The sequence below is a fragment of the Ovis aries genome, chromosome 15 (assembly GCF_016772045.2).
Source record: "Ovis aries strain OAR_USU_Benz2616 breed Rambouillet chromosome 15, ARS-UI_Ramb_v3.0, whole genome shotgun sequence".
Classification (NCBI taxonomy): Eukaryota; Metazoa; Chordata; class Mammalia; order Artiodactyla; family Bovidae; genus Ovis; species Ovis aries.
The window spans coordinates 5,596,067-5,606,386 of record NC_056068.1 but is presented as its reverse complement, the minus strand read 5'-3'; positions in this window follow the sequence as shown (position 1 = coordinate 5,606,386).

The following is a 10,320-nucleotide window of genomic DNA, read 5'->3' as shown; positions in this document are numbered from 1 at the left end:
GGTTTCATAACAATTTGGTTTCAAACTGTTTCCAATAAGGCTCAAAAAAGTCATAGCCTAAGATTGCCTTTCACCTTAGTAGCTTCTTTAGTTTAAATGTACACTAAGGTCTCCAGTGGTCATGTATGGATGTGAGAGTTGGACTGTGAAGAAGGCAGAGCGCCGAAGAATTGATGCTTTTGAACTGTGGTGTTGGAGAAGACTCTTGAGAGTCCCTTGGACTGCAAGGAGATCTAACCAGTCCATCCTAAAGGAGATCAGTCCTGGGTGTTCATTGGAAGGACTGATATTGAAGCTGAAATTGCAATACTTTGGCCACCTCATGCGAAGAGTTGACTCGTTGGAAAAGACCCTGATGCTGGGAGGGATTGAGGGCAGGAGGAGAAGGGGACTACAGAAGATGAGATGGCTGGATGGCATCACCAACTCGATGCACACGGGTTTGGGTGGACTCCGGGAGTTGGTGATGAACAGGGAGGCCTGGCATGCTGCGATTCAAGGGGTCGCAAAGAGTCGGACATGACTGAGCTACAGAACTGAACTGAACTGAAGGTCCCCATAGGAATATTTTGACCTGTCTTTCCTCTAAATTATGCAAGCGTGGTTGCCTAGCACGTGAGGACAGAACTTCAGAGGAAGCGTAATCGAAGCCTCAGGGCCCCACAGGCCGCCAGTTTATCTTTTGATTTGGAGGGGAAGTCTGGAGACACGGGTTTGATCCCTTTCTTCCACTTACTTGACCTTGGACAGGTTCCTTCATCTCTGTGCTTCTATTTCATGCCTCTGGCCACGTACAGCTGTGAACCTTGAACAAGTCGCTTCACATCCCTATGCCTTAATTTCCTCCCGTGTAAAGTGGTGGCAATGGTACGAATGTTGTGAAGATTAAGCATAGATTTGCCTGGAAAGTGCCTGCACATGTCGCACAGTAAGAGTTCTCTGACAGCTAAATAGGCAAGTACTTCGCAGGATAGCCATGGGTTCCAAGGAGGTACCAGACCTAAAGTAGACTATAAACCATAAAGGGCTATTCCAAAGACTTATCTTAAAAGTCATTTACTTAAAAATAATGCAGGAACATGTGCTCACTTGTTTAAACAAGCAAACAAACAACATAAAAAAACATTCAGAAATATGAAATGCAAATGTGAACTCCCCAAACCCCTCACTCATTCAACTTCCCTCCTCAGGAGGTGACCACTGTTACCATCTTGATATGTCTCCATCCAGATATATTCTTATGTCCTAATTCTAAAGATTAATTGTCATTATTAGATACAGAAGAAGTTTCCAGGACTGTAGTGTGTCCTGAGTGTAAAATATCAAATGCTTCAAGGCTATGTGGTGTAATGCGTGTGTGTTAGTCGCTCAGTCCTGTCTGACTCTTTGGGACCCCATGGGACTGTAGCCAGTCAGGTTCCTCTGTCCCTGGAACTCTCCAGGCAATAATACTGGAGTGGGTAGCTGCTCTCTTACCCAGGTGATCTTACCAAACCCAGGGATTGAACCTGGGTGTCTCTCACTGCAAGCAGATTCTTTACAGCCTGGACCATCAAGAGTAGAGTAGCAAACAAGGACTAATAAAGTCATGGAAAACAGACCTGTCACTCTTAGCCAAGCCAGCTGTGGTCATGTGCATATAAAACCACTAGAGGGCACGCAGAGTCCATCTGGGCACTGAGCTGTTTGATCAGGTCAGTGAAAAGTGGAAGTGAAAGTGAAAGTTGCTCAGTCCTCCCTGACATTTTGTGACCCCATGGACTCTACAGTCCATTGGATTCTCCAGGCCAAAACACTGGAGTGGGTAGCCTTTCCCTTCTCCAGGGGATCTTCCCAAACCAGAGATTGAACCCAGGTCTCCTGCATTGCAGGCGGGTTCTTTACCAGCTGAGCCACAAGGGAAGCCCAAGAACACTGGAGTGGGTAGCCTATCCATTCTCCAGGGGATCCTCCTGACCCAGCCACTGAACTGGGGTCTCCTGCATTGCAGGCGGATTCTTTACCAACTGAGCTACCAGGTCAGTAGTCTGAAACAAATGTGAACACAGGTGGCCATTATCTCCTTTAGTGAAGGTTTGAACAAGGCAGTTGGAGACTCACCAAGGCTCAGTACAGTGTAATCTGCTGTAGGTGAGAACAGAGAATGCGAAACCCCACAGACTTCCTAAGCACAGAGTTTCAGCCTCCATTAACAGAGGAACATTTTAATGTGATGTCGTGGGGAGCAGCTTTAGAAGGCCACTATAGGGTCATCTATGGACACACTGGTTGTCACACACATCACAATTTGCTTTGGACGGTTTGCACAATTTGCTGGTAAAAGGAAAACTTTTAAGTCTGCTAAGTAACAGTTGAATACTTGATGACTACTTACCATCAACAGAAACGAGGTTCAGTAGAACCTGCAAGAAAACTGAGATTCCTAAATCCATTCAAAGTTTAATTTTATACATGGTTTATACCAGAGAGGATGGGTTAAATTAGTCTGTGATTGTAAGCCTGGAATCCTTTAATGTCTCTTAAAGCAACAAAGGTTTACTTCTTGCTCATGCTATGCAAACATCATGGTTGGACAGAGGGACTCTGCTTGTGGCAATAACCCTGTTTCCCAGATTTCCAGAGGAGCCATAGTTTTGAGTTCTATCAGTTGCTATGTTGGATGGAAAAAAGACACCTGAAGGGTTTTGTGCAGGCAATTAAATGTTCCAGCCCAGAAGACCCACATGTCACCACCACTTACAGTTCATTGCCTGGAGCTAGTGATGTGGCTCCTCCTACTACAAGTAGGATAAGAAGTATCACCATAATCCTTCTTTGTGGCTAGCAGGTTCAGTTCAGTTCAGTTCAGTCGCTCAGTTGTGTCCAACTCCATGAACCGCAGCACACCAGGCCTCCCAGTCCATTACCAACTCCCAGAGTCCACCCAAACCCATGTTCATCGAGTCGGTGACGCCATCCAGCCATCTCATCCTCTGTCGTCCCCTTCTCCTCCTGCCCCCAATCCCTCCCAGCATCAGAGTCTTTTCCAATGAGTCAGCTCTTCCCATGAGATGGCCAAAGTATTAAAGTTTCAGCTTCAACATCATTCCTTCCAATGAACACCCAGGACTGATCTCCTTTAGGATGGACTGGTTAGATCTCCTTGCAGTCCAAGGGACTCTCAAGAGTCTTCTCCAACATCACAGTTCTAAAGCATCAATTCTTCAGCACTCAGCTTTCTTTATAGTCCAACTCTCGCATCCATACACGACCACTGGAAAACCATAGCCTTGACTAGATGAACCTTTACTGACAAAGTAATGTCCCTGCTTTTTACTATGCTGTCTAGGTTGGTCATAACTTTCCTTCCAAAGTATAAGTGTCTTTTAATTTCACCATCTGCAGTGATTTTGGAGACCAAGAAAATAAAGTCTACCACTGTTTCTACTGTTTCCCCATCTATTTGCCATGAAGTGATGGGACCAGATGCCATGATCTTCGTTTTCTGAATGTTGAGCTTTAAGTTAACTTTTTCACTCTTCCCTTTCACTTTCATCAAGAGGCTTTTTAGCTCCTCTTCACTTTCTGCCATAAGGGTGGTATCATCTGCATATCTGAGGTTATTGATATTTCTCCCAGCAATCTTGATTCCAGCTTGTGCTTCCTCTAGCCCAGCATTTCTCATGATGTACGCTGCATATAAGTTAAATAAGCAGGGTGACAACATACAGCCTTGACATACTCCTTTTCCTATTTGGAACCAGTCTCTTGTTCCATGTCCGGTTCTAACTGTTGCTTCCTGATCTGCAAACAGGTTTCTTAAGAGGCAGGTCAGGTGGTCTGGTATTCCCATCTCTTTTAGAATTTTCCACACTTTGTTTTGATCCACACAGTCAAAGGCTTTGGCATAGTCAATAAAGCAGAAATAGATGTTTTTCTGAAACTCTCTTGCTTGTTTGATGATCCAGCAGATGTTGGCAATTTGATCTCTGGTTCCTTTGCCTTTTCTAAAACCAGCTTGAACATCTGGAAGTTCATGGTTCATATATTGCTGAAGCCAGGTTTGGAGAATTTTAAGCATTACTTTACTAGCGTGTGAGATGAGTGCAATTGTGCGGTAGTTTGAGCATTCTTTGGGATTGGAGTGAAAACTGACCTTTTCGTTGAGCCAAAAAGTGTGTCTGGGTTTTTTGTAACATCTTACAAAAACCAGAATGAACTTTTTGGCCAAGCCAAAATGTTCATGGTAAAGAACATTACTCATGAACACCGAATGGTAGAGAGAACCCACCTTTATCTTCTCCATATAGTATCCCAGCTTTCTCCAAGCATTATTTACTACTCTTTGTTTTCCTAAATTGTGATGCTTCCTCTATCATATCAAGGATATGTTTCTTGACTCATATCTGGCTCCATAAGCTCCTATCCCTGCTCCTATGTTAGTTTTATCATGGTTTTGTGAGACGTCTTAATGTCTGGTGCAACTCTATCTATCTATGCTTTGTTAAAATCTGTAGCTCTTTGTTTGTATTTATTCCTACACAAAAGCTTCAAAATCAGTTTTTGTTTTCCAAATAATATGGTTTGGATTTAATTGAAGTTTCATTGCATTTATAAGTTAATTTGGGCAAAAGGATTATCTTTAGAGTGTCAGGTCATTCATTCATGAATACGGTGTTTGGACTTCTTGTGTAACAACTCTTAAAATTTTATTTAGAAGTTTAAGGTCTGTTTTTGCTAGATTATTTCCTATATAGATTGTAGATTTTACTGTAACCATTAGTCTTTTACTTTCTACATTTTACCTAGTTTTTTATTGTGAGTATATAGGAATATAAATAATTTTGGTATGTTTGTGTTATATTTGAAAATGTTGAAATTTCTGCCTAAAGAGTTTTGGTCCTTTGGACTTTTCTATGCAAATGATCTAATTATCTGAAAATAACGGTAACTTGGACTCTTCCCTTTTAATCTTTACATCCATCATTGCTTTTCTTGTCTTAATTTTTGGACAGAGTCCCAGGACTATGTTGAACAAATATCAATGATAGTAGGCATCCTTCTGTTACTCCCAGAATTGATAGGAAAGTGACCACACTGTCCCCACATGTGCTGTATGGTAACAGTAGAATAAAGCTGGTTTGCTTCCTTATCATTTGTGTGTTCATGGAGTAGCACTTTTATTTGCCTTCGAGAGCTCTTCTTTTGCATTCACAGGTTGGCTGTTTGGTACAAGAGGCCTGCCGTTTGATCTAAGTCAGCTTTTGATGTGCTTTCCTCACTACGCTGAATCATTTCTAGCTTTTTATTTTGAAGTGAGGGAGGGGCTTGCATGTTGAACACTTAGGGGCCATTGTAGGATTATTAACTGGCCTAGTTTCAATATTGTTGTTCTCAGGAAATAGAGAGGCCTGTGTAGAGGAGGAGGTGGGGAACAGCTGGTTATTGGAACAGTCAGAACACATACAACATTTATCAATGAAACTTGCCATCTTCTACAGGTATGGTTCATGGTATCCCCAAACAATTATAATAGTATTATCAAAGATCACAGACCACTGTAACACATATAACAATACTTTAAAAGTTTGAAATATTTTGAGAGTTACCAAAATGTTACAAAATGTTACATGGCAGCACAAAGTAAGCAAATCCTGTTGGAAAATAGACTTGTTTGATTCAGGATTTTAATGGATCTTTACTTGGTTAAAAAAAAAAAAAAGAAAGAAAAAACACCACAGGATCTGCAAAGTGCAGTAAAACAAGGTTTGCCAGTAGTAGCACTGGGTCATTCACTTTCATTTTTATGTAATATTCTATTGTATGACTCAGACTTGGGCTATCATGAATAAAAATTCTACGGACATTCTTGAAAGAGCTTTTTGCATATTATGGGTTCATTGAGCTTGGGAAAATATGTGCAAAAGATCATAGGTTCAGTAAATTTGTGAGCAATTTCTATGTTATATGAGAGTTGTAGATATTTTGGCTTTTCATCAACATTTGGTGTTGTCAGTCTTACTAATATTAGTTGTTTTAGTGGCTTTATCCTGGAGGAGGGCATGGCAACCCATTCCAGTATTCTTGCCTTGGAGAATCCCATGGACAGAGGAGCCTACAGGCTAGAGAGCAGGTTATAGTTGGCTACCCAATCCAGTATTCTTGGGCTTTCCTAGTGGCTCAGACTGTAAAGAATCTGCCTGCAATGTGGGAGACCCGGGTTCGATCCCTGGGTTGGGAAGATCCTCTGGAGAAGGGAATGGCTTCCCACTCCAGTATTCTGGCCTGAAAAATTCCATGGACAGAGGAGCCTGGCAGGCTACAGACCATGTGTTTGCAAAGAGTCAGGCACAACTGAGCGACTTTCACTTAGTGGCTTTATATACCACCTTATGAGAATTTTTTTCTTGATGACTGATGACAAGTACGTTTTTCATGTGTTTGTTGATCATTTATATGTCTCTCTTTGCAAAAAATTCTAATTTAAGACCTGTATGTTTTTAAGTGGATTATTTGTCATTTTGTTAACAGTTGGTAGGGCCCTTTAACATATTCTAGGTGAAAGTCCTTTGTCATATATATGCATTCCAAGTACATATTTCTCCTGTGATTTCATGTTTCCATGAACTGTAGTTTCCCCGGCCTCTTCAGATGAGTTAAACCTGGGTCCTGGCTCATTCTCTTTGCCAGTTTAGGGACTGGGATGGAATTGAAGCAGCTTGGAACATGGTGTTTGGTGATAAAGTCTGCACCCAGCGGCTCTTGTTTCTCATTCTCATCAGTGGATCCTCCCATGTTGGACCACTCAGAAATTTTTTCTCACCTTCTAAGCATTTCTGGGGTTGCTGTCATGTCTGTAATTTTCTAGTATCTTGGCAGGAAGGACAGAGGAGTCCTTTCATAGTTGGTCAAACTGACTACACACTTTCTTATTGACTTCCCAGTTTTTCTGGCAACCAGCATCAATTCTGCATATATTTATTAAAATGTTTTATTGAGCACCTACTTGGTTCTTGGGCTTCCCAGTAGCTTGGCAGTTAAGAATCCTCCTGTAACATAGGAGACACAGGAGATGCGGGTTCAATCCTTATGTCAGAAAGATCCCTTGGAGGAGGGCATGGCAACCCACTCCAGTATTCTTGCCTGGAGAATTCCGTGGAAGAGGAGCCTGGCAGTCTGTAGTCCATGGGGTTGAAAAGAGTTGGACATGACTGAAGTGACCGAGCATGCAGGCGCAGAGACATAATATTTGAGACTGTGATTACTATGAGAAATGTAATTACTGAACTATCATAGATTATTGGTAAAGAGTTTTGCTCTGTGAAAACCTAAAGATAAACTATGACCTTGACGTGCTCAGCACTTAATTAAAACTAAGTTGTATAAGTTCACAAAACAGTGCGATCTAGTCAACATGGAATATGTCCAGACAGGTTAAACAGTTCAGTTCAGTTCAGTTCAGTCGCTCAGTCGTGTCCGACTCTTTGCAACCCCATGAATTGAAGCACGCCAGGCCTCCCTGTCCATCACCATCTCCTGGGGTTCACTCAGACTCACGTCCATTGAGTCCGTGATGCCATCCAGCCATCTCATCCTCTGTCGTCCCCTTCTCCTCCTGCCCCCAATCCCTCCCAGCATCAGAGTCTTTTCCAATGAGTCCACTCTTCACATGAGGTGGCCAAAGTACTGGAGCTTCAGCTTTAGCATCATTCCTTCCAGAGAAATCCCAGGGTTGATCGCCTTCAGAATGGACTGGTTGGATCTCCTTGCAGTCCAAGGGACTCTCAAGAGTCTTCTCCAACACCACAGTTCAAAAGCATCAATTCTTCGGCGCTCAGCTTTCTTCACAGTCCAACTCTCACATCCATACATGACCACTGGAAAAACCATAGCCTTGACTAGACGGACCTTAGTCGGCAAAGTAATGTCTCTGCTTTTGAATATACTATCTAGGTTGGTCATAACTTTTCTTCCAAGGAGTAAACATCTTTTAATTTCATGGCTTCAGTCACCATTTGCAGTGATTTTGGAGCCCAAAAAGATAAAGTGTGACTCTGTTTCTACTGTTTCCCTATCTATTTCCCATGAATTGATGGGACCGGATGCCATGATCTTCATTTTCTGAATGTTGAGCTTTAAGCCAACTTTTTCAAGCTCCTCTTCACTTTCTGCCATAAGGGTGGTGTCATCTGCATATCTGCGGTTATTGATATTTCTCCCGGCAATCTGATTCCAGCTTGTGTTTCTTCCAGCGTTTCTCATGATGTACTCTGCATATAAGTTAAATGAACAGGGTGACAATATACAGCCTTGACGTCCTCCTTTTCCTATTTGGAACCAGTCTGTTGTTCCATGTCCGGTTCTAACTGTTGCTTCCTGACCTGCATACAGATTTTTCAAGAGGCAGGTTAGGTGGTCTGGTATTCCCATCTCTCTCAGAATTTTCCACAGTTTATTGTGATCCACACAGTCAAAGGCTTTAGCATAGTCAAGAAAGCAGAAATAGATGTTTTTCTGGAACTCTCTTGCTTTTTCCATGATCCAGTGGATATTGGCAATTTGATCTCTGGTTCCTCTGCGTTTTCTAAAACCAGCTTGAACATCAGGGAGTTCACGGTTCACGTATTGCTGAAGCCTGGCTTGGAGAATTTTGAGCATTATTTTACTAGCATGTGAGATGAGTGCAATTGTGCGGTAGTTTGAGCATTCTTTGGCATTGCCTTTCTTTAGGACTGGAAAAGGTCAGTTTTCATTCCAATTCCAAAGAGGTTAAACAAGGTTGTGTTTATATGTGCTCTTGCCTAGAGGATCCCATGGACAGAGGAGCCTGGAAGGCTGCAGTGAATGTGGTCGCTGAGGGTCGGATACGACTGAGCGACTTCACTTTAACTTTTCACTTTTCACTTTCATGCATTGGAGAAAGAAATGGCAACCCACTCCAGTGTTCTTGCCTGGAGAATCCCAGGGATGGGGGAGCCTGGTGGGCTGCCGTCTATGGGGTTGCACAGAGTTGGACACGACTGAAGTGACTTAGCAGCAGCCGCAGCCTCGTTATTACCTAGAGATTCAAATAAAATGCTGAAATATCTGGTTTCTCAGAAAACTCACCTTCCTTGGTTAAGTTAGAAATAGTTTTTCCATCTCCTTTGTGAGAATCAATCAGTCAACTGAGACATCAGTCAGTTACTTCTGCAGTTGAACCAGCTGTTAGTATTCAGGAAGACAGAAACTTGCTTACTTTTAGGATCAGGTTTGTACTTCTCTTTTCCATAAAAGAAGTAGAAAAATCTTGGAAATAAAATAAAAGATAATGATCATATTAGACGAATAATGATTTTCCACATGAATTCTTAAAAAAATACAAGTTTTCATGAATGCAATTTACTTTCATATCTAAGTAATAGCACATATGCTATTTCTACAGTAAAAAATGGAGAAAACAGTATGAACTTTTTTGCCAGTCCCAGGGATATGAGTTATCTTGAGTTATCTCTTTAGGATAATCTGCATCCATGAACTGGTAAAAAATAGATTAAAAATATCAGAGTGTTTGATTAATATAATAACAAATAACCCTTAGCCTTCAGAAAGAACTTTCCAGGTGCCAATCACTGTTCTAAGTGCGTTGAACACTTGATTCATTTCATCTTCTCAACAAATCTGAGAGGTAGGTGCTACCTCTATGTCCACTGTACTGAAATCCAATGGCTGCTTAAAACAACTGTGGGTGGGTTCATCACTGGTGTAAAATAATAGGGAATTTTAACTGGAAAGTGTCCTGGTTTAACAGGATTATAGGAGACTGAGACAGCCTAGACCATACCTAAACAGGCATAGGTTCATTTAGGGGACTAAATGACACTCAGCTTGGCTGTGTCCATTCACAGAAGAGGATGGAGTTTTATCCCAATTTTAGAGTAATTTTATTTATTTTTAAAATTTTAATTGGAGGCTAATTACTTTACAATACTGTGGTGGTTTATTTTAAAAGGCAACTTTCTTTCCGCTAAGGAGGGATTTGATGTGCTAAGATCTCCAAGGGTCTCTCTTTACCTCCAATACTCATTGTCAACAAAGAAGTACATCTTTCCAATTTCCTCCTCATGGATGGGAGCATTGATTTACCTCATCACCATTCTAGAGAAGCCAAAGGAGCTGTAGATGTCCTTAGGGTAACTGGGCAGCACCTGATCTCCCTTAAAGAGTCAGAATTTACTGCCTGTCAGTTAAAAACCTGGCTACGAAAGCAATTTGCCTGGGATTCTGGAAGATAGATTAGGCTCAGTGGTAAAGAATCCGCCTGCAAATGCAAGAGATGTGGGTTCGATCCCTGGGTTGGGA